General features: G+C 38.3%; 1 pseudogene; it reads left to right on the top strand.

Annotated features, from left to right (window-relative positions):
• The first annotated feature begins 14,478 nt into the window (after positions 1-14,478).
• Positions 14,479-26,190, top strand: LOC122698193 (annotated as a pseudogene).
• The last annotated feature ends 290 nt before the right edge of the window (positions 26,191-26,480 follow it).

The following is a 26,480-nucleotide window of genomic DNA, read 5'->3' on the forward strand; positions in this document are numbered from 1 at the left end:
TAATATAAAGACTGTTCTCATCCATAAGGGACAGAGACTGGCAAAATGAAACCTATGTTTATTAGTGTTCTTTAATTTAGTCCAATATGTTAAACTACTTTTTGATCCAGAGGCTAAAGCTTAAAAGGAAATTTTTAGATATTACAGGTTTATCTTCCCTGGAATACAGGTAAAGAGTGTTTATCCATCTTTATAGGATACAATTCCAGATTTGATGGTGTGGTAGTTGTAGAATTAGAAGGAGGAAACTTGAGTCCACTCTCGGTCTTGTGAAAATCTTGTAAATCTTGGTTTCCTCATTTGCGAAACAGGGAAAACCTTAAGGAAAATCCTTAAGATACTCCTCTAGGCAGGAGTATCTTAAGGATTCAGTATCCAATGAGACTGTGTATGTAAGTTTGTATGCATCAAAAATGCAAAGTTGTAAGTGGAAAATAGAATATCAGACCTGGAAGGGAACTTAAAGCTACTAACAACCGTCTCCCCATTTAAAGGACATTATTCATCTAATGATGGCATAAGCACTCGGATGAAGGTCTAAGTTTTGACACCTGTACAAAAGTTAGCGAACTCGATTCTTCAGTACCTGACCACTTTATTAAAAGTCCTATACCATTCAACAATTGAAGTATTGTACAAAGATAAATCAAGGAGTCATGTTTCTTCTCAAAGAAATACACAATGTAAAAAGAATAATAAAACCTGATGATTTAAATCCCTATAAAATTAATGCATTGTATATGAAGAATTAGCATAAAACATACTGACATTTATAGAATTGTTTCCAAAATACACTGAAGGAATTCCTTATTAGAGAAAACAGTGGTTTGGAATCGTTTCCTCATGTGAGCCATAAAAAGTCTTATACTTCAGTACTTTTATTTAGTTGCTTTAACCACAATTGAGTTCATGTAAATTGGAGCTTAGCTCTCAAATATGTTTAATCTCTCTATTCCCACGCTAGAAAGAGCTACTGAACTCTAATTAAAAAGACACTTCAGTGATGTAATTGGTTTACCATCAAGGAAAATCAGTAGAAAAGGACTAGATTATGAAGAAGAGCTGTTTTTTAAAGCAAAATCTCTAAGCTTGAAATGTGCACATGAACTTTTTGTAAAGACTGCACAAATTTGCTAGTGTTTTTAGCCAGGTCGATGGGATTGTTCTCGGATTTGTGTCAATTTAAGTAACAGTTATCGGTTATTAATCAGATCAGTTTGATCCACTTAAAGCAAAAATTCCTAATTTTCAAGGCAAATACGAAATAGAATCGTCTTATATTTGAGGTGGAGGGATTCTTTTTTTTTTTTTTTTGGTAAGTTGTTCTATAGGAATGATGGGCTTCCCCCAAAGGCTCAGCAGGTAAAGAACCCACCTGCCAATGCAGGAGACACAGGAGATGTGAGTTTGATCCCTGGGTCAGGAAGATGCCCTGGAGGAGGAAATGGCAACCTGCTCCAGTGTTCTTGCCTGAAAAATCCTCTGGATAGATGGGCCTGTCAGACTACAGCCCATGGCGTGGCAAAGAGTCCAACAGGATTGAGCCCAGCACCACTGTTCTTTAGCATTACCTCAAAAGAAAACCCTAGTAGGCAGTCACTGCCCATTGCCCCTCCCCTACCAGTTTCTGGTAACTATTAATCTGCTTTCTTTCTCTATAGATTTGCCTATGTTGGATAAGAACTATTTTTTTTAATTGTGATATAATTGACATATAATCTTATATCCACCTCAGGTGTACCACATAGTGATTCAATATTTGTATATATTGTAAAATGATCATCACAATAAGTTTAATTAACACCCATTGCCACACAGTTATATTTATTCCCGCTCACGATGAGAATGTTTAAGATCTACTAGTAACTTTCAAATATATGAGATAGCATTATCTACTATAGTCACCAAGCTGTACATTACATCCCTGGGCTTATTTATCAGACTCAGTTTGGCTCTGGATCTTGGGAAATGGGTGTCCATGGATTTCACTCATTGGGTGCCCCTGCTGTCTGGCTTCTGGTCAGCTGTGGCTCTCGATAAGCATTGCACAAACTTCAGAGAATAAGAACAGTGTCTATTTTCTTAGCTTTTTCCCTTCCTGGCTCTGGGTCTGACTGACCATGGCTGTATTCCTCTATCCAGGGCCAAAGCTTTGGTGCCAGGTGGCCCTTGTCCAGAAAGTTCCCTCCAGATCTTAGTAGCTGTTCTGCCTCTCTCTTTACTCTTTAAGCCTCGCTATGTGGTGTTGCTCCCTGGTGTTAGTTTCACCTTCCCTTTTGGTGTCGTTGAAACTAGTCAACGCTTTTATAAATGGTTCCTTCATTAAGAAACTATTCTTCAATTGGCCCATTTGAGTGGGCTATTTACCTGTGGAACACTGACTGATACAATAACTTGGCTGATACACTGACTTGATTTATCATGAATATTTTCTTTTTAATTATTATCATTCACCATGAGGAAGTCATATTAAAAACTCAAAGACTTGAGATGTGTATCATTTTTTCAAGGAAGGCAAATAACAGGGCAGTTGAGGATGAGGGGGAGGTAAACACAAATAATTTTGTTGTTAATTTATTCAGAAATGAAATCTCTTTACAGTTGTTTTGCTTCATGTACATCATTTCCTTCCTGTTTGTATTTTTCATTTACCCCTCTTTGATTTCACCTTCGAATCCTGACTTGGTAGTTTTCTTCACACTGAGTCTGACTTGTGTACAGTGTACACACATACACAAGACATGTAGTTAAATATCAAAATAAAAAAGTTTTTTATTCATATAAAAATAAGTATAGCACATGCACAATAATATAACTGGAAAAATTAAAAATGAGTACAAAATTGCAAAATATAAAGACAACAAGGAAAGAATATTTTATGACTATTGTCTTGGAAAAAAGATGTGATAAAAAAACTACCCAGAAAAACATTTTTAAAAGATAAATGTAGCATGTTACAAATGCATTCTGGCCTGATTTTGTGCTTGGTCCATAGCATAGAATATCTTAAATTGCTAAAGATTCTATTAATGCTAGTTATTTAGGACTCTTCAGTTTGAAGATCATCCTTTTAGAAATTTTGTCTTTGAAATGAGGTCAAGGTGTAGGCTGTATCTGTAGTTATTGAAATTCCAGGCAAGCATTTTGCAGTAGATAGGATACAATCCTTTATGATTTGATTAAATTTTAACTTGAGTAAATTTGAACTGTTTGCTGGATTTGTAGTCTCAGTCAAGAGGAACTAAAGAGCCTGATAGTTTAAAGAGAATTTTGTCAACTTTAGTATTAAAAGAGCACAGTAACTTTCATTTTTCATATTGTACTGGCTTGGAAATGTCCTTTTGTTCCTTTTTAAATTTAATTTAATTTTGATCTTTTGAAAAAAAATAAGGATGTAAAATACTTTACGTATTAGCCAATGAATAGAAAAATCTTGTAAGGGAATTTTCTGTAAGGCATAGCACCCTATAATCACCCCATAAAAATAAGAAATATTTACAAATGCCAGGTTTTCACTGGTGCAATAAATATGGCAGTGACTTAAATAAGTTATTCAGTACCACTGCTAGAGAAATAGACATGTAAGGAGCTTAACAGCTTTGTTATTCAACTCTGAATATGAATATGAGCTTTACAAAATTATTGAAAAAGAGAACCAACGAAACTGCAGTGGCTTTCAACTGAGGTCAGTTGTAAATCACTCAGATTCTTGGTTTAGACTCAAGAATCAGAGCAAAGCTTTACTGCTTCTCAAAGAGTTTTCAATGAATTTATTTATAAGGCGTGTTTCATAGACTTTAATATTACAAACCTGTGGAAATGACAGCTGTTTCTTCTCTCCAGACCGAGAGGGAAAAGGTAATGTAAAAAGAGGAAGGCAATTTTCACATTAGGAAGAGAAATTTACCTTGAGATTTGTCCAGAAAAGAATATCTGTGGATAATGACACTAACAAGTTTCTAAATATATCTTTTGTGCTATAAAAACTAACACATTGAAAAGATTAAATGAAAACCAAGTTAATGATGATGTCATTAAGTAGTTCATACTAAGGAACCATGTCAGTAGGTAAAACAAGGCTACATTAATGACTTGGTGCAGAAATAAAATCAATTCATAGGATATAAACTTGTTTTAACACCTTGAGAATTTAGGCCTAGTCTTTTTATAATTTGTTTTACACCCTTGGAAGGTAAGGGTTTATGGCTCTGAGGTCATACCTTTACAAAGAAGTAAGTTTCCTTATGATATCTGACTTGTGGATTATTAAAGGCTTGCTTGTTTTAACTTTTTAGGACATTTGAAATAATTCATGTTACTTTGTTTTTCTATCCATATCAAACACTCCAACGATGTCAAAAATGTGAGGAAAAGACAAATTATGTTCTAGTTTCGAAAAATCGTGTTAAAGAAAGTGCTCCATTTTATTAGTGAATTAGAGAAATTATAAGCATAAAGCAGATTAATCCATCATTAAACCATCAATAGAATTAGGGAAGGGAATCAATAAAGCTTGAGACTGAACAAATATAAACTCCAGATACATGAAGAACAAAGAGTTTGGATCCAGCATAAACATGTAAGAAGCATGTTACTTAAACTGTTGGATCCTCTCTGTATGTGTGTGTGTTGATAAACTGTAATGAATCTACCAACAGACAGTGTAACATTGGTCCCCTTTCCCAGCAGGGCTCTACAAATGCAAACACAAAAAGCAAAATGCATTCCTTAAAAGTTCAAGAAAATAAAGTTAATTTATAACATTTGGTGCCTCTCAGTTTATTATCACCTTTATCTAAATCTTTCTTCCATGTCATTACAGTTTATGTTTCTACAATGGGACTCCTAGGAAGGTTCCATTGTAAAGAATCCCAAATTGACCAAATGTCTCATTGCGAGGTCTCGTGGTAGGAGAGCAAACAAGAAGAGAAGGGAAGGACTTACACAAATATATATGTTTGAAATACCCTCAATGTGATCATCACTTTTTAATTAAAACAAATTAACACACCATACTTCCTGCCAATGCAAGGGATGTAAGAGATGCAGGTTCGATTCCTGGGTTGGGAAGATCCCTGAGAGGAGGGCCTGGTTACCCACTCCAGTATTCTTGCCTGGAGAATCCCATGCACAGAGGAACCTGGTGGGCTACAGTTCAAAGGGTTGCAAAGAGTCAGATATGACTGAAGCAATTTAGCACGCATGCATGCACTGTGTCTTACTTTTGTAAACAAGTACTCACCATACAATTTTTGTGTTTGAACAAATTTTGCTTTTTAAACAGAGCTCACATTTATAAAAAGAGAGTCTACTGCTTGGATCACTAATTGGAAAATAACAAGGAAAACAAAGTCATGGGTGGTTTTACCTTTTCTCACTATATATTTGCCATTCTAACAGAGATGCCAATGAAAATAAAAGACAAAGCCACCATACCTTTTAACTAGATACATAGCAGTTATTGTCTTGTTGCTTCAACTTCATTTAATTTCATTGGCCTAGTTTTAAGTACTCAAACCCTCTCAAAACTCAAAATCTTACTACTGCCTTCCTTTGTTAAGAAGATTCTCACCCTTTAACACCATTGTCTTCTTTTTAATAGTGTTCAGTTCCTTCAGGTCAGGTTGGGAAGTGTTTTGTCATGACCACAGTTTTCCCAAGATCTTCCCAAAGTAGCGATGAAATAGAATTTTATGTAAAAAATACTGTTTCAGATATATTTTGTTTTATATTTAGTATAATTCAAAGTCATTTCTCCTCATATAAATCAGAAAAATTATTTTAAAAATATCTTTTGGGGTAGGCTTCAATTCAATAAGCATTTATGGGATCCTTTCTTTCTGTTGGGCTTCCCTGGTAGCTCAGCTGGTAAACCATCCGCCTGCAGTGCAGTAGATCCTGGTTCAATTCCTGGGTTGGGGAGATCCCAGGGAGAAGGGCATGGCAACCCACTCCAGAATTCTTGCCTGGAGAATCCCCATGGACAGATAAGCCTGAAGGGCTACAGTCCATGGGGTTGCAAAGAGTTGGGCACCTATGAACAAAGCTAGGGGATGTGATGGAATTCCAGTTGAGCCATTTCAGATCCTAAAAGCTGATGCTGTGAAAGGGCTGCACTCAATATGCCAGCAAATTTGGAAAACTCAGCAGTGGCCACAGGACTGAAAATAATCAGTTTTCATTCCAATCCCAAAGAAAGGCAATGCCAAAGAATGCCAAAAATACTGCACAATTGCACTCATCTCACACACTAGCAAAGTAAAGCTCAAAATTCTCCAAGCCAGGCTTCAACAGTACATGAACTGTGCAACTACAGATGTTCAAGCTGGGTTTAGAACAGGCAGAAGAACCAGAGATCAAATTGCCAACATCTGTTCAGTCATCGAAAAAGTGAGAGAGTTCCAGAAAATTATCTACTTCTGCCTTAATGACTATGCCAAAGACTTTGACTGTGTGGATCACGACAAACTGTGGAAAATTCTTAAAGTGATTGGAATACCAGACCACCTGACCTGCCTCATGAGAAATCTGTATGCAGGTCAAGAAGCAACAGTTAGAACTGGACATGGAACAACAGAGGGGTTCCAAATAAGGAAAGGAGTATGGCAGGCTGTATATTGTCACCGTGCTTATTTAACTTTTATGCAAAGTACACCATGAGAAATGTTGGGCTGGAAGAAGCACAAGCTGGCATCAAGATTGCTGGGAGAAATATCAATAACCTCAGATATGCAGATAACACCACCCTTAGGGCAGAAAGTAAAGAGGAACTAAAGAGTCTCTTGAAAGTGAAAGAGAGTGAAAAGGTTGGCTTAAAACTCAGCATTCAGAAAACTAAGATCATGGCATCTGGTCCCATCACTTCATGGCAAGTAGATGGGGAAACAGTGAAAACAGTGACAGGCTTTATTTTGGGGGGCTCCAAAATCACTGCAGATAGTGATTGTAGCCGAGAAATAATTAAAAGATGCTTGCTTCTGGAAGGAAAGTTATGACCAACCTAGACAGCATATTAAAAAGCAGAGACATTGCTTTGCCCACAAATGTCTGTCTAGTCAAGGCTATGGTTTTTCCAGTAGTCAGGTATGGATGTGAGAGTTGGACTATAAAGAAAGCTGAGCACTGAAGAATTGATGCTTTTGAACTGTGGTGTTGGAGAAGATTCTTGAGAGTCCCTTGGACTGCAAGCAGATCCAACCAGTCCATCCTAAGGGAAATCAGTCCTGAATATTCATTGGAAGGACTGATGCTGAAGCTGAAACTCCAATACATTGGCCACCTGATGCAAAGAACTGACTCATTGGAAAAGACCCTGATGCTGGGAAAGATTGAAGGCAGGAGGAGAAGGCAATGATAGAGGATGCGATGGTTGGATGGTGTCACCAACTCAATGGGCATGAGTTTGAGCAGACTCTGGGGGCTAGTGATGGACAGGGAAGCCTGGCCTGCTGCAGTCCCTGGGGTAGCAAACAGTTGGATGCACTGAGTGACTGAACTGAACTGAACTGAACTAAGCTACTGATATGATTTCATGCTAAGTTCTGAGAGAGATGCCTAGATTAATAGGAGTAATCTTACTGATCTAGAACAGCTTATAGTCCAGAAAAAGAGGCAGAAACACACACCAACTCAACTTAAAAATGGTGTAATAGTGGAAAGGAAAGTTGATCAGGAACATTATGAAAGTAGGTTTTGAAAGTTATCTTGGTTTAAGATCATTATGTTGGTATTTGACACATATTAAAGTGGTCTTGGGTTTTTTGTTACTTCTTGTCAATGATTAAGGCCATATTTACCAGGAATCCTTAGAAGTTCTGTGGTTTTTCCATCACCATCCTTATTCTTTCTTACAACAGTTAAAACACATCTGACTATCTCAGTGACTTAATAAACCAGATGCATTGTTTGGTTTCTGAAAACTGCTTATTCAAAATGAAGAGGTTGAGTGAGCACATTAGAACACATCTACAGGATGGCTGGCTGGGATAAGTAATCATGATTCAACTGTATTTTTCAAGTGCAGAGTTTAACCTTTATATGGTCTGAAGTGAATAACAATTGATCTAATTTCAAAACTATACAAAACTCATTGGAATGTTGACTTAATCACCCTTCTGATACTTGGCTCCATCTTGCAAAGGTGAGGTTGACAAAACAGGAATTCTGAGGTGCCCTTGGGGTATAATAGCAGTATTGGTTTTTAGAGGAGAGTAAAAGTTCAGGCAAGTAGCACTTGAAACTTATCTGTGATGGTGTTTCTTTTATAATTCATTTTTAATTGAAAAGTTTTGAAGTTTGTGAGCTAAGATGATAAATGAAAGGAAAGGGCTTGAATTGAAATGTCCTCATTTCATCCACTTATCCTCCAAAAGATCTTTCCTACTTTAGAAGAGTAACCTTCCCTACCTATAATGCCAACTCAAAGCAACTATTTGGGAAGTCAATCTGCTGCTCCATGATTGACTTACAAGTATATCACCCTAAGAATGGCAGCAACTCAACCATGGTTATAATACACTGGAACCTTGATCCTTCAAATGTGTGGTTGATTAGCAGCCTCAGCGCCACCTGGGAACTTTCCAGAAATGCATCTTTTAGATCCCAGTCCAGGCGTCTTTAATCAGAATCTTCATTTTACCAAGATCCCCAGGTAGTTGGTATGCACATTAAACTTTGAGAAGCACTACAATAGATTTTTGACTTAAAAGGAAAATAAAAAAGAAAAAATATACTTAAAAAATTACACATCCTGCAGAAATTTAGTGTTGGCATTGAGGAGAAACAGCACCATGAATGATTAAGGATCCATAGAGCTTTTTGCATCTGTGTTGTTTTGCCTTGATATTTAAACATGGTGATTTGATCAACAATCACTTCCATAAGAAAAAGAAGCACCATTTCTCTTTCCTCCAGAGTTTTTTGTGGTTCTAAGTCACTGTTTTTGATGGACCAGGGGCCTGCAGTTTGTCTCTGAGACAGAGACAAAGAAGAATAGCTTGCTGCTGACACAAACAAGAGAGCACAGCTCAATAATTCAGCTGCCACCTGCCAACTGATCCTCCGTTTAAACTCAATCCTGGAGATTCCACAGATCCTGACTCTGTCTCATCTGGCCCCTGGTGGACATTCAAAGGACTGGGATGAAAGTTGCTGATAGGGGCAGCCAGGATGATGGCCCAGCAATTGTTGGCAGCTCCTTTCTGCTCACCATTAAGAGCTCTTCCAATCCATCAAGGGTTCCTTTTGAACTTGAACTCACAGACAAATCCCATGCCAGAGTAGTTAATATCTCCAGATCTCAGTACTCTACAATGCTTTGAGCAATAAGGTTAACTTGTGAGCTCATTCACTATTATTTGAGAGCAATTAAAGTTATACACAGATGTGAGTAAGAGAAGAAGAAAGAACCTTCTCCACAGTCTCCACTTCCCAAACCCTCATAAGCTTCAGGGAAAGAAAATAAGATGCAAGGTCCACTTGAAGATACCCAGGGGAACTCAGCCAATGTACCAGATGTTAGGATGATATTTATTAAAGGCAGGGTCTAAACATATGAGTTCAGGTCTTTTATCTTCTACTGCACTCAGCTTACTAGTGAATATAGCCATGTGTCTTTGTGTGTGATCAGATAGGATGTTATTAACAAGCTTATGTTTTGACAATTGCCATGACCATTCATAGAGCCTGGAGTCCATGGGTACCTACATAAACTGCCTCTCACGAGGACTCTTCAATATATCAAAGTAAAGATATGGGCTGGTTACAAGCAAGAGATCCCCTGTGCATAGGTAGTATGTAAATTAGTCTCTTTATTGAAAGTGTTTAGTAAAGGTGTGTGAAAGTTTTGAAGCTGGGATTCCAAAGTTGTTCCCTCTGAGACATGGGGCTAATATTTGATTTATCTGGACTTCATTCCATTGTTCTTAAAATGATGGATTTCAAATTAGTATTCCACTGAACACTGTTCTAGGAAATTATTTTAATACAAAGAAAAGATGGGAAGGTTTACCACATGTAAAACTTTCCGTGTTCAGCTGAGTGGGGAGTACATAGGATTCAACACAGGTAAATGGTCTTCCTTCCTTCAAAACATTCCAACATCTATTATGTGTCAGTGTGGAAGGTGAATATCAAAGGGGAGACACAGTTTGCTGGATCTCCCCAGATCCATGACCTGTGTTCCCTCTCACTGTGGTGTATCTAGCCACATCTCCTGGACCAAGCTAGGGTTTGGTCATGTGGATGATCTCCAAGATTTGTGCCTGGGCTGACATTTCTTGATTCTGTGATCATGGAGGCAACTCATGTTCCTCCTTCATTTCTACCTTGATAGAACTGTCCTAAAGAGTTTCCATCATGGGGAAGTCATTTATATTCTGAGGTACCACACTCTTTACTTTGCATGCCTTCCTAATTGTATATTTAGGTAAAAACAACTAGCTCACAGTTATAAGCCAATCTCAAATGTAGAATAGGCTTAAATATAAATTAACCTATTGGAAGTAAGCTGTTTTATTTTTAAGTATGTTGGGGTCCTTTAATGGACCGGAACCTTGTGGTGCGGAGTCGACGATAAGAAAGTGAAAGAGAGAAAGAGAGAGAGAGAGAGACAAAAAAGACCCGGGGACCTAAGCTCTGATGGAGCAAAGGTGCTTTAATGATTTTTCTATGAGTATATATAGGCTGCAGTACAAGAAACTTCTTTCGGGAATGATAGAGATCAGAAAACCAAATGTACAGCAACCGTTACCAAGGGAACAAGGGGTAACGTTAGTCACAAGGTCAGGAGACAATCTATATCTCAAGTAAGGGGAAGGAGATTAAGCTGTTTTGTCCTAAGGAGAATGTTTACTAAAGGAGACTCATGCTTGCCTCACACAATGACCTCAGTCCCTGGGAGCAGCGTGCATGACAGCGTGCTGTCATGAGACAAAGGACTCATGAGAGACAGCACGTAGGAATCCTCCTGTCAAACATTCCCTGACAAAGTATGATTCACTCCAAAGTAAAATTTGTATAAAATTTACACCAATGGCTTAAAATGAAACCATTTACTTGAAAGACAGAGAAAAAAAAAATATATATATATATATATACAATATATATATATCTCCATCTGTTTATCAGGTAGTCAGTTTCAAATGTTTCTGGGGATCTAGCTTCTAAGAGCTCAGAAAAAGTGAAAGTGAAAGTCACTCAGTCGTGTCCAACTCTTTGCAAACCTAAGGATTGGAGCCTGCCAGGCCCTTCTGTCCATGGAATTCTCCAGGCAAGAAATCTGGAGTGGGTAGCTGTTCCCTTCTCTGGGGGATCTTCCCAAATCAGGGATTGAACCCAGGTCTCTGGCATTTCAGGCAGATTCTTTACCATCTGAGTCACCAGGGAAGCCCTCTAAGAGCTCAGACTTGAATCATTTTTCTCTAAATAAATAATATAGTTGTGACAGCCATATGGAAAACATTTTATTGGGAAGATATTAAAATTAGAAAATTGTATGCCTAAGGTGTTTGTATTAAAGCTTGGTAATTGAATGTTAATACACCTTGAAAAAATGCCAGTTCAGTATATAATGTGTCCTGCTTAAATGACTCATTATAGTATATTATTAAATTTTGAAGAATTCTAGGATCAAAGGAATTTCAGGTGAAAAGACAGCAGATTAAAGTTTTAATGTCTTATGGCTTCTAAAAGCTGTGCTAGAATTAGAAAGAAATAATAGATTTCCAATTTGGTTTCAACAGAAAACGATGAAAACATCATTTTCACTGTCAGTTTCAGAGGGCTCTCTCAAGCTGAAAATTATTGGCTTTTTTTTCCCTCCTTTTCAAAACTATCAGTAAACTTTTTTATTTTTTAAAATGACTCATTCAGTTCACATCCACTTGAGGGGGAAATTGGTAAGTTATTTAACTTCAAAATAAGCTACATCCCAGCCTTCATTAGGGTGGTTCCTGGAATCAGTCTAATTTTGAGTCCTCATTCCTGGCTAAAGCTTATTATTACTAGAAGAATATGTGCTGACAGGCAGAGACAAAAAGGTTATGGAGAAGGTCACTTTTAAACAGAAATATGATTTATATACTATAAAGCACTCCATTATTATTAGACAGGAATGGAAGTGCAGGGAAAGAATATGGGACTTGAAAAGTCTTTTATTTCTGAAAGTTCAGACAGATTTTAGGGGGAAATTGTGCCATGAAATTCTGTTTCACCAAGAATGAGACTGCATGGTGGGCAGTGAAGACAAAACGAGAGACTGATCTACAAACCAAAGTAATCGTATTATGTTTTAGGTTAGACTAGCTAAAACACTTGATTTTGTCTTGGTAGGGAGAAATTATATTTATGCACATAAACGTGAAAGTGAAAGCTGCTCAGTTGTGTCCAACTCTTTGCAACCCAGGCCAGAATTCTCCAGGCCAGAATACTGGAGCAGTTAGTTGCTCCCTTCAACAGGGGGTCTTTCCAACCCAGGGGTCGAGCCCAGGTTTCCTGCATTGCATGCAGATTCTTATACCAGCAAATCTGCGGCTGAACATGGTGTTTTAGGCAGCTCAGAGACGCTACCTTTTCAGTGCTCAGAGTTTTGTATGTTTTCTTATTGTTTTATTTTTTCTATTTGGGGGTGGGGAGGACAGGATGGAAGAAAAGGGGAGGGGAGAGAGAGGAAACCTTATTATATCTTTGCGCCAACGTTAGAATATGATAGATTTTCAAGAGTCAAAACCTGCTTTAGACATATATACTAAATGCTGAAAAACAAAAGAAGGCTAATAAATTTAAATGACATCACAAACCACAAAACAGGCCCTGTTACTTTACTGAAGTTAAAGACATCTTATTGGCACAGGGAAGATGGTTTTCTTGCCTGGAGCAGAGTCCCAAGTTCTTCAGTTTATCCATCTGCAACCGGTTGACTATGTTTCACATTGGTGATGAATTATACTCCGTTTCCTCAGTCTAATCCTTTTCATTTATTTATGTTTTATGGAGGAAACATAAAAGCCTTCTTAGAAAAATCCAACTGTTTTTGATAAACCTTGTCATGTGCAAATAATGGAGCCTTGTCAGGGCCAAGCTTTCCTGGAAATTTATACCTTCTAATAATAATTAAAAGGGAAAAAAAAGAAAATCAGGAACAAATAAGAAGTATATTGAATTGGATTCAAAGCATGTTTGTGGCTTTGAATCAGTGGCAATAAAGCATTTTCTATCAAAAAATGTTTAAACATGGCAGTGGAACTAAAATCCATGTTCAGTTTGAATTTGGGATTTTTCAAATAGTGAAACCATGACTTCAGTTTTGAAGCCTAAGGAAGAAAGAAAACATTTAGTTCTCAGTGAAGCATTAGATGAATAGTCTGGATCTGGAACAATGAGAAAGAACTGGGCAGTAGGATAAAGCTTGATGAAGGACCTTAAAATAGGCTGCTAAAAACAGTCCTCAGCAAGAGGTTTTTATTTCTAAAGAAGTAAAATTTATAGAAACAAAGACAAGCATTTTAGCTATGGTCATGCATATGTGGGTTTTGAGTGTCTATGTATTTTTTTCTAAGGTTTGAAAAATATGTTAATATTTTTCTAATCAGTAGCAATGGTTAGTAAAGTCTACAAATTGAATATTCTAGGGAAAAAATGGCCAATTGTGTGTTGATCTCTGTCTTTGACTTCTTTGTATATTTCTGTTAAATAAATTGAAACTCTTTAGTTAATTATGGGTTCTATTTAATAGATTTCCTTTACTTCGAAATTTGAAGGTAATATTTTACTCCTATCTTTCCCCCACCCCCAGACCCTCTAGAGCTTCTATTTATGGTAGAAGTTCTCAACAATGAATATTTATTAGAATTTTCTAGGAGCCTCTAAAAACATTGATGCTTGGCTTACCTCAAACCAGCTGAAGTCAAGACTTCAGGGTCTTGGTCATCTCTGTTTTCAAAAGTTCTTCAGGTGATTCTAATGCACAGTGAGGCTGAGCCCCACTGCTCTGCGGGATTATATCAGAATCCTATTAGAGGGAAATATCATCGTAGGACAAAGAGCCTTATGCTCAGTTAAAAGGTAGAATTCTTCCCAGTTTCCATCCTTGCAGGGTGAGGAGGCAGGATAGGTATTGAGAATTCATAGAGTTATGAGTTCAAATCCAGGTTCTGCTTTTTACTTAAAATGTGATCTTGATCTTGCCTATAAAAGAGATTGATTGGTAACATTTATAGAGGGTTGTGGGGAGATTAAATAAGACAACTTAAGAATGCCAAGGATGCTGGAGAAGAAGCCAGACTGCATCCATACTGTAAATGGATTTGTCAGGAGAGCACCTGATCCATGCAGTTGATGAAAGATGTCACCTGCTGTCTTAGTTGAAATGGCCTTTGGGTGCAAATGCAGCAGTAAAAGCAGAAATTGCTCTGTGGCCAAAAGGAAATATTATCACTTAATTATTAAAATAAATAAATAGATCACCTCTGAGACCTACACATGGTACATTATAAGAGATTAGAAGCTTCATGGCCACCTAGTCTTTCCATCGACTTGGAAGATGCTCCAATGCAGAAATCAGGAAAACCACAAAGGTAAGTGTCCTTAAGCACCTCCCCTCCCACCTGGATCTTCTCAAAGGATTCCTAAAGAGAGATTCTGTATTCACAACTATCACTGGGACCCTTTAGCCTCCCTGGGTGGCTGGTGTATTCAATGTTGCATTGCCCATGTCAAACATCTTGCAGAGGGCTGCCATCTACAGCTATTCCACAAGTGTTACTTCCCCTCCGTTCACACCACGTCATGTTCCCCTTCATTACCTCATTTTTGTGTTTGGTGTTTCTAGCACTCAAAATCTTCTTGGCATTCTTTTTACTACTTGACCTCATACACTTTCCATGTGGCTGATTGCTCAGTGCAGTTTCATTGATTGTATTCATTCTCTAAGACTGCCATACAAAATATGGCAGACTTAGTGGCATAAATAACAGAAATTGATTTTCTCACAGTTCTGGAGGCCAGATGTGTGAGACCAAGGTAGTGGCAGGATTCGCTCCTTCTGAGGGCTGCAAGGGGAAGCTCAGTCCCAGACCTCTCTCCTTGGCTTATAGACGCTATCTCCTTCCTGTGTCCCTTCGCACTATTGTCCCTCTATGTGAGTCTGCATCCAGATTTCCTCTTCTTTTTCTAAGGACACCACTCAGATTGGAATAGGGCCCACCCTAACAAACGCATTTTAATGTAGTCACTTCTGTAAAAAGTCAGTCTCCAAATATAGTTACATTCTGTGGAAATGGGAGTTAGGACACTCAACACATGAGTTTTGAGTGGAATGGCAGGGAGAACACACATAATTCAGCCACAACATCAGCTACATCATGGATGGAGGGAATACATGTTTGATGGAGAGAGAATTTATTCATGCATGCTAAGTTGCTTTAGTTGTATCTGACTCTTTGCAACTCTCTGGACTATAGCCTGCCAGGCTCCTTTGCCCATGGGGTTTTCCAGGCAAGAATACTGAAGTGGGTTGCCATGCCCTCCTTCAGGGTATTTTCCCAACCCAGGGATCGGACCTGTGTCTCTTCAACCTCCTGAATTAGCAAGCCGGTTCTTTAGCACTAGCGCCACCAGGAAGCCCCTTGAGAATGTATGCATGTGTTCAGAACTTCTGGAAGTATCTCTATGAGATAAGCATATTTAGTAACCCTGAATTTTACACATGGATTTCTTAAAATGTAATTCTTATTTATTTTTTTTTCCTGGAATAATAAAGACAAGATTAAAAGACCAAACAAATTTGTGGATTGTTTTCCTCTTTGCTTAAATACTTTCCAGCTAGGTCCTTCAACAGCTATACACATTTTAAGACAAAGATAATGCTTTTGATATTTTTAATCTTAGACATCTCCTTCCTAATCTCTTTTGGTGCAAGTGAGTTCACATTTTTATTGGTGTTATTGTTCAGTTGCTCAGTCATGTCTGACTCTTGGTGAGCCCATGGACTACAGACACATGTTCGATCTTTGGGTCCCAAAGACTACAGCGTGCCAGGCCTCCCTGTCCTTCACCATCTCCCGGAGTTTGCTCAAACTCATGTCCATTGAGTCAGTGATGCCATCTAACCATCTCATCCTCTGTCATCCTCTTCTCCTCCTGTCTTCAATCTTTCCCAGCATCAGCGTTTTTTCCAATGAAAAGACCTGGCCTAAAAAAAAAAAAATTGACTCCCCATGTGAGCTCTGTATGTCCCTGTCTTGGGTGGAGGGTAAGACTGTGGGTGACAGGCATTCAGAGCTGGCTAAACTAGGATGACATTAAGTCTGCATTCATTTGAGGAGTATCACGCAAACCAGCAGGACACTGATTAGGAGCCAGATCAAGAGTGAAAATGCTAGACAATTCCTTTAATTTCCAAAGTGCCTGAGGAAATCAGTGGATTGTTCTGCTTCGTGGTAAAGGCATGCAATCTAGTCATTGATGCTTCCACCAGCTGTGGATAGTGAGGCCAAATAAATGAAAATAATTATGCCCTGAAAAATACCTTTTCTTTAGAATTAGAACTACCACCGAAGACTGGCTTCATGGAATATTCCCTGGTTTAATAGTGAATTTTTGTGTGTGAATCATTGGGACTAATAAGCATATTGTAAATAAGAAATATTTTTATGTTTCAAAGATTAAAAAAATAGCAGAATTATGAAACTTCTCAAAGGTTTCCCTAACAGTATCTGGAGTATTCAACCAGGATGGACTGTATACAATTTTTATGATGTGAACGTATGTCATTTTTGTATACAAGCACACTTGCTGCTACTGCTGCTGCTGCTGCTAAGACACTTCAGTCATGTCCGACTGTGTGACCCCATAGAAGGCAGCCCACCAGGCTCCCCCGTCCCTGGGATTCTCCAGGCAAGAACACTGGAGTGGGTTGCCATTTCCTTTTCCAATGTGTGAAAGTGAAAAGTGAAAGTGAAGTCGCTCAGTCGTGTCCGACTCTTAGCGACCCCATGGACCGCAGCCCACCAGGCCCCTCCGTCCATGGGATTTTCCAGGCAAGAGAACTGGAGTGGGGTGCCATTGCCTTCTCCGAAGGCACACTTAGCATGACCTAAATAGTTTCTGTGTACCAAAAATAAATAAATAAATGAAACAGTCTATTATCCATGTAGCTCATTGCCTTACCTTCCAGCTTTTGTCTTATTTTCTAATTTTTCTCATGTAATTATTATTGACTTGTGAAATTTATAACAATGACACCTATATTGGAATTTTTAGTAACAAAGTAATATTAAATATTGGTGCCATCAAAACTAAATTTTACTAGTGATCCATCAAAATTATCTTCAAATATGTTAGCCATAATCATTTCAAACTAATTTTAAATCTTAATTATAGCTTTCATTTAGCCATATGCCTCACTCTGGATATGGAGAAACAGCAGCTGATTAGTGGCATTCCAAAAGTTATAATAAGTGAAGAACATGTTTTAAAATAATGATGACAATGTCTTGGATATAAATCATTCTGAAGTTTCTGAGTTTAAGTTAGATTTAGCAAGGATTGTTGGAGGAAGAAGAGGGAGAAAAAGTAGCCACTGTTCCTAAAATTTATTTGAAAGGAAAAATATTTAAATTTTACTACATCTTCTGAAAATTTGAAACTCAATTTTTTTCCACCTATGACATCCCACTTTGCTAAAAAATGCCATAAGTCAAAAACATATTCCATTATCCATTTTTTTTTGTCTTTAAATATAAAGCAGCATTTGTCTACCCCTATTGACTCACATATATTTCCACATGTACCATGGTGTACACCCACTCTTTAGTCTCTAATTGGTTTTGAAATTGAACTCTTTCTCTCTTCATTCATATTTGCTAAAGTGTAATTCACACAAGTAAATTGGAAAACATAGCTCAGTAACTTCCAGTGAAAAAGGAGACCCTAGCCGGGAATAAGGGCCCATACTTTATATAAGAGGGATTTGATAAATGTATATTTTTGCTATTCATTTGGGGAAAAATTCAAGAGGCATTCTGAGATTTGGAGAAACGTATTTGCCTTTCAGATATGTTAACACTTAAAAATAGGCAGCCTTTAAACTTGGGTCTGTGTAGCAAGCAAGTGCCTCCAGATGAGAGAATTTCCAACCAGGTAAAGTTCTCACCTGGCAATTTAGAAATTTAGGTTCTGAACAGCTAAATAATCAAATAGATCTGCAAACCTCTCAGTGAACCCTGGCCAACTCTTAGATGAGTTTTCAGCAAACCTGGGCTGAGTTTGGAGAAATCCAAAGCAATTTTATGGTTGCAGATGGAAACCAGGCCCAACTCAGCAATTTAAATGAACCTGAAACTCCAGGGCCATCTCAAGGGTTCTGAACCCAAGCAAACCAAAACAAAATAATGATTCCCAGGGAACACTGCAAGCCCTCAGTGCATTGTCTTGGCAAAAGCTGGACACAGATTTATTCTATATTATTCAAAAGTGGTAAACGAGAAAATTAAGAAAGATTTCCTAAATGGATTATCTGGAAGGTCTGTGTGATTCAGAGGCAAAACCAAGAAATTTTCAGGCATTGCTCCCCTCACACAAAGTTTTCAGAAAATAATTGAGAATTTTTAACCACTATGACAACTACATAAAGACATTAACTATTAGACGTAGGGCCAGAATGGCTTTCCCTAAAGTGAACCATTCTGGCCATAGTCTTTGACATCTGGATTCAAACCTCATTCAGGTGTTCTGGTTGACCACTGGGCTCCACATGATGTCGGGTCAGTGCCTTGCATGCTTGGTGTAGCTGAACATCTTTCTTATTTTGAGAACACCTGGAATCCAGGCAACTAGAAAAAGAATTTTTTGACTTTTTCCTTAGGGCTTTCATAAATAACTATGTCAATAGTTCACAAGAAAGGGCTGTGTGTATGTGTGTGTGTGTGTGTATCTGTTTTTCAGTCATGTCTTCTGGAGGATCTAGGAAATATAACTTGAAAAAATAACTTTTATTATTGAATCAGCTTTTAATGTCCTATGTATACATGTGTGCTTAGTCTCTTCAGTCGTACTCTCTGTGACTCTTTGGACTGTAGCCCACCAGGCTCCTCTGTCCATGGGATTCTCTAGGCAAGAATACTGGAGTGGGTTTCCATGACCTCCTCCAGGGGATCTTCCCAACCCAGGTATCAAACCTGTGTCTCCCGCATCTCCTGCATCACAGGCAGATTCTTTATCACTGAGCCACCAGGGAAGGCCCTTTAATGTCCTAATGAAATCCATGAATTTTTCATTTGATTGACTCTTGGTTTCAAAAGTATCAAAAGTGTACAGATCAAAGTATCCCAAATTGTATATAGAAGGAAGAGAAGAAAAATTACAGTGACAAGTGTATATTGGAAACTAGATATGCTCATGTGATATCTATTTCTTAGAAATTGTGTAAGAATTAAATAAGAAAAATTCCAGTTCCCATTATATGAAGGAAACTTGATAATTGTTAACTCTTATATCCACCATAATTATCATCACCACCATAATCATCATCATTGCTACCATTATTTCTCTCTCATCAGGGCCCATTGCCAGGAATACCAATGCCCTCACTTGCCTTTGGCCAAATAGAGACATAGGAGGAATGTGTTTTCTCTGTTTTTATGTCCCAGTTTTCATTCTTGGTCCCATTTCTTGAAGTGCTACTGCAGTCCACCCACTGGGAGTCCATAATTATTCTCATGTTCTTACCAACTCTTTTGATTAAAATTCTCCTAAATAATCTCTGTCAATCTCCCCTTTAGAGAAAATGACTGTGTGTGTGCACGCTTGGTCACTCAGCCATGTCTGACTCTCTGCAACCCTATGGACTGTAGCCCACAAGGCTCCTCCCTCCATAGGATTCTCCATGCAAGAATACTGGAGTGGGTTGCCATTCCCTCCTCCAGGGATCTTCCTGAGCTGGGGATCGAACTCAAATCTCTGTTGTCTCCTGCATTGGAAGGCAGGTTCTTTACCACTAGTGCCACCTGGGAAGCCCCAGAGAAAAGGACTACTCACTTTTAAATGTTCTGTGAAACATGATATAAGCAAGTTGTTTAATATAATAAGTGAAATTAGAATCTCTGAGATTGGAACTTTTTAAAATCTTTTTAAAGCCTTTCCCCTATCTCCCCAACTTTGTGATCCTAAAATGTAGACAGAGTTGAAAACTATGGCTTCACACAAATTAACATAACTCTACCTATGCTATAGATATCCAGAGATTCCTAATAATCAAATATTCACACATTGATTAAAAGATTGTTTTATCACAGTATATTTTCCTGCAATAAATTTTCCAATTTTTTGCAATAAAATTTTTTGCAATAAAATATTTGCAATAAAATTCCAAATTTATTGCAGAATAAATTTTTCCAATTTATTCTTCCAAGAGAAGAATGATATTTAACAGGAATCATACATTTTCAAGTTAAGTTCCTATAGGCAATATTTAACAATCTGGTTTACTCTGAGACCTCTCAAGTTGTCACCCAAGCAAGGAATTGACTCTGGATTGCCAGTGGTCCATAGATCATGGTTTGTGAGCCATTCACCTAGGAGTTTGAGTTTTATAGTTATGAAAAGTAAACCGAAGAGCAATTTTTTTTCTCATTACCCAAATTTCTAAAAGAGATATCTGTAAGAAACTTTATTCAGTAAGCATTTACTTAATTTTCCAATAGTCAAGGCACTAAGGACTGGTGTTAGAGATACAGAAAGGAATAGATATCAATTCCTTTTCTTATGTTCTCAGTAGAGGGAAAAAGTATAGACCATTAAGTTCACATATAGATATCCTACTCTTTTTCAAACCACAGTCTCTGACTTAGCAATCAGAAAAATAAGTTCTTGAGAAGCAAAATATATTTGAAGGAAGAGTATTTTCAAATCTTTCTCTCCTGGTCTACTTTTAAGACGTGAAGAAATATGATTATATTTATGGAGTTCAAATGATAGGGACAAGTACAACCATCCTATTTGCTGTTGTTGTTGTTCAGTCACTAAGTTGTGTCTGACTCTTTGCAACACGTGGCCTGCAGCACACCAGGCTTCCTTGTCCTTCACTGTTTCCTGGGATTTGCTTAGATTCATGTCCGTTGAGTTGGTGATGCTACGCTCTGCTGCCCTCTTCTCCTTTTGCCTTCAATCTTTCCCAGTATCAAAGTCTTTTCCAATGAGTTTTCTCTTCATATCATGTGGCCAAAGTATTGGCGCTTCAACTTCAGCATTTGTTCTTCCAATGAACATTCAGGGTTGATGTCCTTTAGGATTGACTGGTTTGATCTTCTTGCAGTCCAAGGGACTCTCGAGTCTTCTCCAGTAACACAGTTCGAAAGCATCAATTCTTTAGCACTCAGCCTTCCTAATGGTTCAACTCTCACATCCATACATGACTACTGGAAAACATCATTGCTTTGATTACATGAATCTTTGTCAGCAAAGTGATGTCTCTGATTTTTAATACACTGTCTAGGTTTGCCATAACTTTTCTTCCAAGGATCAAGCGTCTTTTAATTTCATGCCTGCAGTCACAATCACAAAACCAATAGTGGTTTTGAAGCCGAATAAAATCATCCTATATCACTTCCCAAATCATTCTAGGTCAAGTCAGTGCATAAGGTGTTATTTGCCCTTTTGTTTGTTTGTTGGTTTGCCTTTTGTAAGCTTGTTTTATTGAGTACTTATCAAGTGCCAAGGATTGCCCTAGCCCTTTCATTCATTATCTCATTTAATTCTCCTACAACACTATAAGGTAGGTATGATTATTACTTAACCTTTGCAGACAGGGAAACTGAAGCCAGAAGAGGATTGACATGCTTGCAAGTAGCCCATCAAATATCTGAATCTCAGCAATCCTGCTCCAGGGTGTGTGTTGTTAAGTGTTACCCTACAGCTTCTGTGCACATTATCAGGTTAACTATTCTAAGCGTGGGCAGTAGAGAAAGTTGGTTAACTTTGTTCAAGCCTGTATTTGACCATTTTATTTTATTGTGTTTGCTGTTGAGACAAATCTACTGACTCCCTGGAGGGTAGTGTCCCATGAAACAGAGGGTGGGGATTACTGACTTAATGCATGACACTTGGTTTTCTGTTCTTTCATGTCTTCATCCTTGCTGATCCCTTGTATATACGCTAGTGGTTTTAGACTGAAGATTCAAAAACACAAGAGGACTCATGGCAATGCGCTTAGGATTTCTGAGTTTTAAGGATGCTGTCATCAGTACCTGGGAGGGCCATGTGGGAGTGAAATGAATTGCACAACATGTGCTCACATCTCAAGCAGACAGCAGTCTGCTTGCTCCTGTTGGCTTTCTGAGCTCCGGGTCTACGTAACATCCACCCACCTTAATGCTTTCTTTTTATATCCCGGCTGCTGTGTTAGTGCTTATGAGTGTAAAATAAAGCAGCTGCAGCATGACCAAAAGTGTGACCAAAACTGCCTCCACTACCCCTTCTGTAGAGATGCTAAATCGGTTAGATGCAGGCGCATTGTACCCAGTCAGCAAGCAAAGTAGCTCAGGAGATTTGCAGGGAGAACCACTCCTGAGTGGTGATTCCATACACACTTAAGAGCTAGTTCAACTTTGACTCCAATCTGAATGTGACCAACAGATGAAATCTGTCTCTGAAATCTACATCTGACATGATTCTCACACATGTCCTCTTCTCCTTTTACCACAATCACTATCATAGGAACAACCCTCATCATTGCTTGCCTATTTATCCTCAACAGCTCTGTAAGTGTTTCTGACACTCCATTGTGCATAGAAACCTTTGGAAGAATGTGTTTAAAAATGCATCTCTAGACCATTTTTAGTTCTGTTTATTGGATCAAGAAGGGACTCAGTAATCTAAGCAATCTATATTTCTTTGATTAGTCATTCCCATGTAAGGTTTGTACAGGTTGCTCTCACTTTGAGAAATTGTTACAGGCTATTATATAAAATGCAGTGTTAACACAGCTTGATTTTTCTCCACAAAGAATGTCTCCCTTTCTGCAACAGAAAATAGGTATGAAATTGGAATGAACATGAGAAGGGACTTTTAAACTCAAAAGACAAAGTAGGAGGGTCAAAGGGAATTTGTGGATCTACTGTAGATACCAGATTTTTTGTGAGGGGGAGGGGAAATCTGGGGAAGTGACTGTATAAACACATACAAATAATTGGATTTGAAAGATTAGGCTAATGGTGGTGTGGAGCTCCCTGTTTCAGTATTAAGTTAGATGGAGTCACCATAACTTGGACAGAAACCACCAATTTTTTCATCTTCTTTACTTAAAACAAAATTGTACATTAAGCAGTGTGATCCTTGCAGCAGGGAGCAGAGAAAACATCAGATTTAAAGAAGCCTCTTCTCTAAAAGAGAAAGTCACTTTTCAACAACTTCAGTGACAGAAGCAGTGGCAGCAGAAAACAGATTATCTCATTTCCAACCCCCTTGGCCTGTAGTCCCTTGTTCAGAATCATGATTATTCTCTTTGGACTGATTTATATCACTCTTCCTCCCTTGTGGCTCAGCTGGTAAAGAATCCACTTGCATTGCGGGAGACCTGGGTTCAGTCCCTAGGTTGGGAAGATCCCCTGGAGAAGGGAAAGGCTACCCACTTCAGTATTCTGGCCTGGAGAATTCTATGGACTCTATAGTCCGTGGGGTCACAAAAAGCTGAACACTGCTGAGTGACTTTCACTTTCACTTGTATCGTTCTTAGACTATTGGTGGAAGTAGGTCTGGAGAAAGGGCGTGGAGTCCCTTCTTATCTGAGAGATGGAGGCTTAAGTAATTAAATTTCAATGTTAAAAAGAGTCATAGCATTATTTATGCTCCAAGCAATAAAGCAAACGATGTGCTGAACACACTATTTCCCCACTTAAACAAACAATTTGTCTCCATTGCTTAGTCCACATGGCTCTGATGCCACAATATGGCATGAAAGGTTCTTCACAAATAGTCCCAGCTTCACCTGCCTCACGCTTAAACTCTTGCAGTTTGGTCATATTGGAGTATTTTCTGTCTTTTAAATTGCTGAGTGTTTTTATTTCCATGTTTCTTTTCTCTCATTTCTCCATTTTTTACCTGTAAATTAAAACTATTTATTCTTTAAAACAAATATTAAATGGAGCTTTCCTTTTGGATAAATAGCCAAATGAATAAATTTTCAGATGAGAAAAAAATTCAGAGCAATGCAATTTTCTCCTAAAACCAAAAAGTTAATCAGTGCTGTGAATATGGTTGGAAGTCTAGTTCCCCGACCCTAAGCCCTTATGCCAGAGGCATCCTCATTCAGACTCTCAATTATGCCACTCTGGTCCAATTTTTCATAACAATGTTTACCTGAATCTCAAATGACCTGCCCAACTCATGTTTCACCTGATGCACTGTGTGCATTGCCACTGTAACTTAGAGATACCTGTACACTACAGCTCCCATCACCTTTCCCAGACCTTAGACAACCCTGGTTCTAACTGAGATAAACTGCCAGTTAGAATAGTTAGAACTAGTTAGTTCCCTGATCTCTTTATTATCAAGCTATATAAATATATGGAAAAGAGACTAGCCAATTAAAGTGTTCCAAATTTAAGACCTTTCTAATCCTTAGTTACTGCCCTTACTTTGGGACATGACAGTCCAAAACGATGCTCTATTCCTGAGGCACAGGGAAAAGAGCCCACCTCGGACTAAAGAGCACAGAAGAGGTGGAAGGGAGTGAACATAAGATGAACTTCACCCAAGGTTCACTGTGCTTCCTGAACTACAGTTTCAATTTTAGAAAAGACATCTGGTAAAGTAAATTTTGTAAGGGGAGAAGAAATATAAATTTACCTTGAAGGGTGCCTGGAGAGAGAGGAATCTGATTTTAGAATTTAGAATATGAACATTCTAGCTTGCTGGATTGTCACTTTATTTATGCTCATGCTTAACTCAACTGTAGCTTCTGGGTATTTTTTATGTCATTAAACACCAATGGTATAACCAAGAGAATAGAAAGTGAGATGTTGCTTTGTTTACTTTTGTTGCCATTCAGCATTTCATCTCATAGCCCACAGGAGACTTCTGGCTATATTCACAATGATGGTGGCAGAAGTTTAAATAAATGCAGCAGGATCCCACCGGTTCACAGTGCAGTAAATCTGAATGCATGGATGGAAAGTCTCTTGAAAGCTTCTTTTTCATAGATGTGAAGCCATTAATATTTTATTTTTCCTTAGTTTTGTGGTGGGAACAAATTTAGAGAGCGAAAACTACAAGCCAAGATGCAAAGATTCTTGCACTAGAACTTGAGCTAAGTTCTTGTCATTTTTTAATCCATCCAATTGGAAAGAACAGATTCTTAAAAATGGAAAAATACTAAATCTTCTCTGAAAAAACCCATTGTAAGTTAGAGCCATAAGGAGCCTTGTTGATTGAGTTTAACTTGTTGATTTGTAAGTGAGTCACTTGACCTAGGTATCCTTTTCAAGGTCACACAGCTAGTTGATGGCATCGGTAGGTCTGGAACCCCAGTCTCCTAACTCATTGCTGGGTGATTTTTACACAATGCTTCCTGCTCACCAACCCCCCTTACCCCCCCCCCCAAAAAAAAAACAAACCTCATCAGATGAATTCTTTCCTGGGAGACATAGGACACAATTGATGAGCAAGTGCACAAGTGTAGGATAGAAAGCGTGCAAGCACAAAATGTGTACATGTAACACTTTTCTGGCTATAGCACTGTGAGATGAGGAGCTCTTGTCTACACCCCCAGCCCTGTGATCCAAGGGCCCTCTGCAGTTGGTGAAGATCTTCAGATTCAAGCAAGCAGACAGCCATAGCTATGGTGCACTGCAATTGAAGCAATGCCCTCATCAAGGTGAACAATTCCTCTGGAGATCAAGCCATGCACACTGCGTTATAAGCTACTGAAGCTTTTTCTGCTTCTGGGCAAGGAGTGATTTTCTAGGGTGGACATCTGAGTCTCAGTGAAGGGAGGTGATCACATGGCCCAGATTTATACCATCTGCCAGTCCATCTCCAAACCCTTCATAGCCTGTTAGCAGAAACATGTAGATGAGGCTTCTAAGACTCACCCAGTATGAGCAGCAGATTCTGCTGATAGCTGATCCTCAGCACTGTGAATCCAAAATGTTTGTAGGCCCTGGTACCTGTGCTCACTTCCAGAAATCCAGCAAATGAACTCATCATGAGGGTCTAGGATCATCTTTATAATAAACAATGGCTTTGGGATTTGAAGTTTAAAAAAAAAAATAGTTCAAAGAGTATCATTTTCACAGTAAGGTATATGTCTTGGATGGTCTATTTAAGGAAGTTCACTTTGTCCAGCTTAATGAAGCCTATATCCTTTATGTAATGAAGAAACAGTGTCTACACATACTGAAGCTGTATTTCTGGCTTAGACATACCAGTCTGAGCAGATGTGGCATGAGCAGAACCTTGGTTGAATCTTCTCTGATGGTTTCCATATA

This window comes from Cervus elaphus, chromosome 8, assembly GCF_910594005.1.
Source record: "Cervus elaphus chromosome 8, mCerEla1.1, whole genome shotgun sequence".
Taxonomy (NCBI): Eukaryota; Metazoa; Chordata; class Mammalia; order Artiodactyla; family Cervidae; genus Cervus; species Cervus elaphus.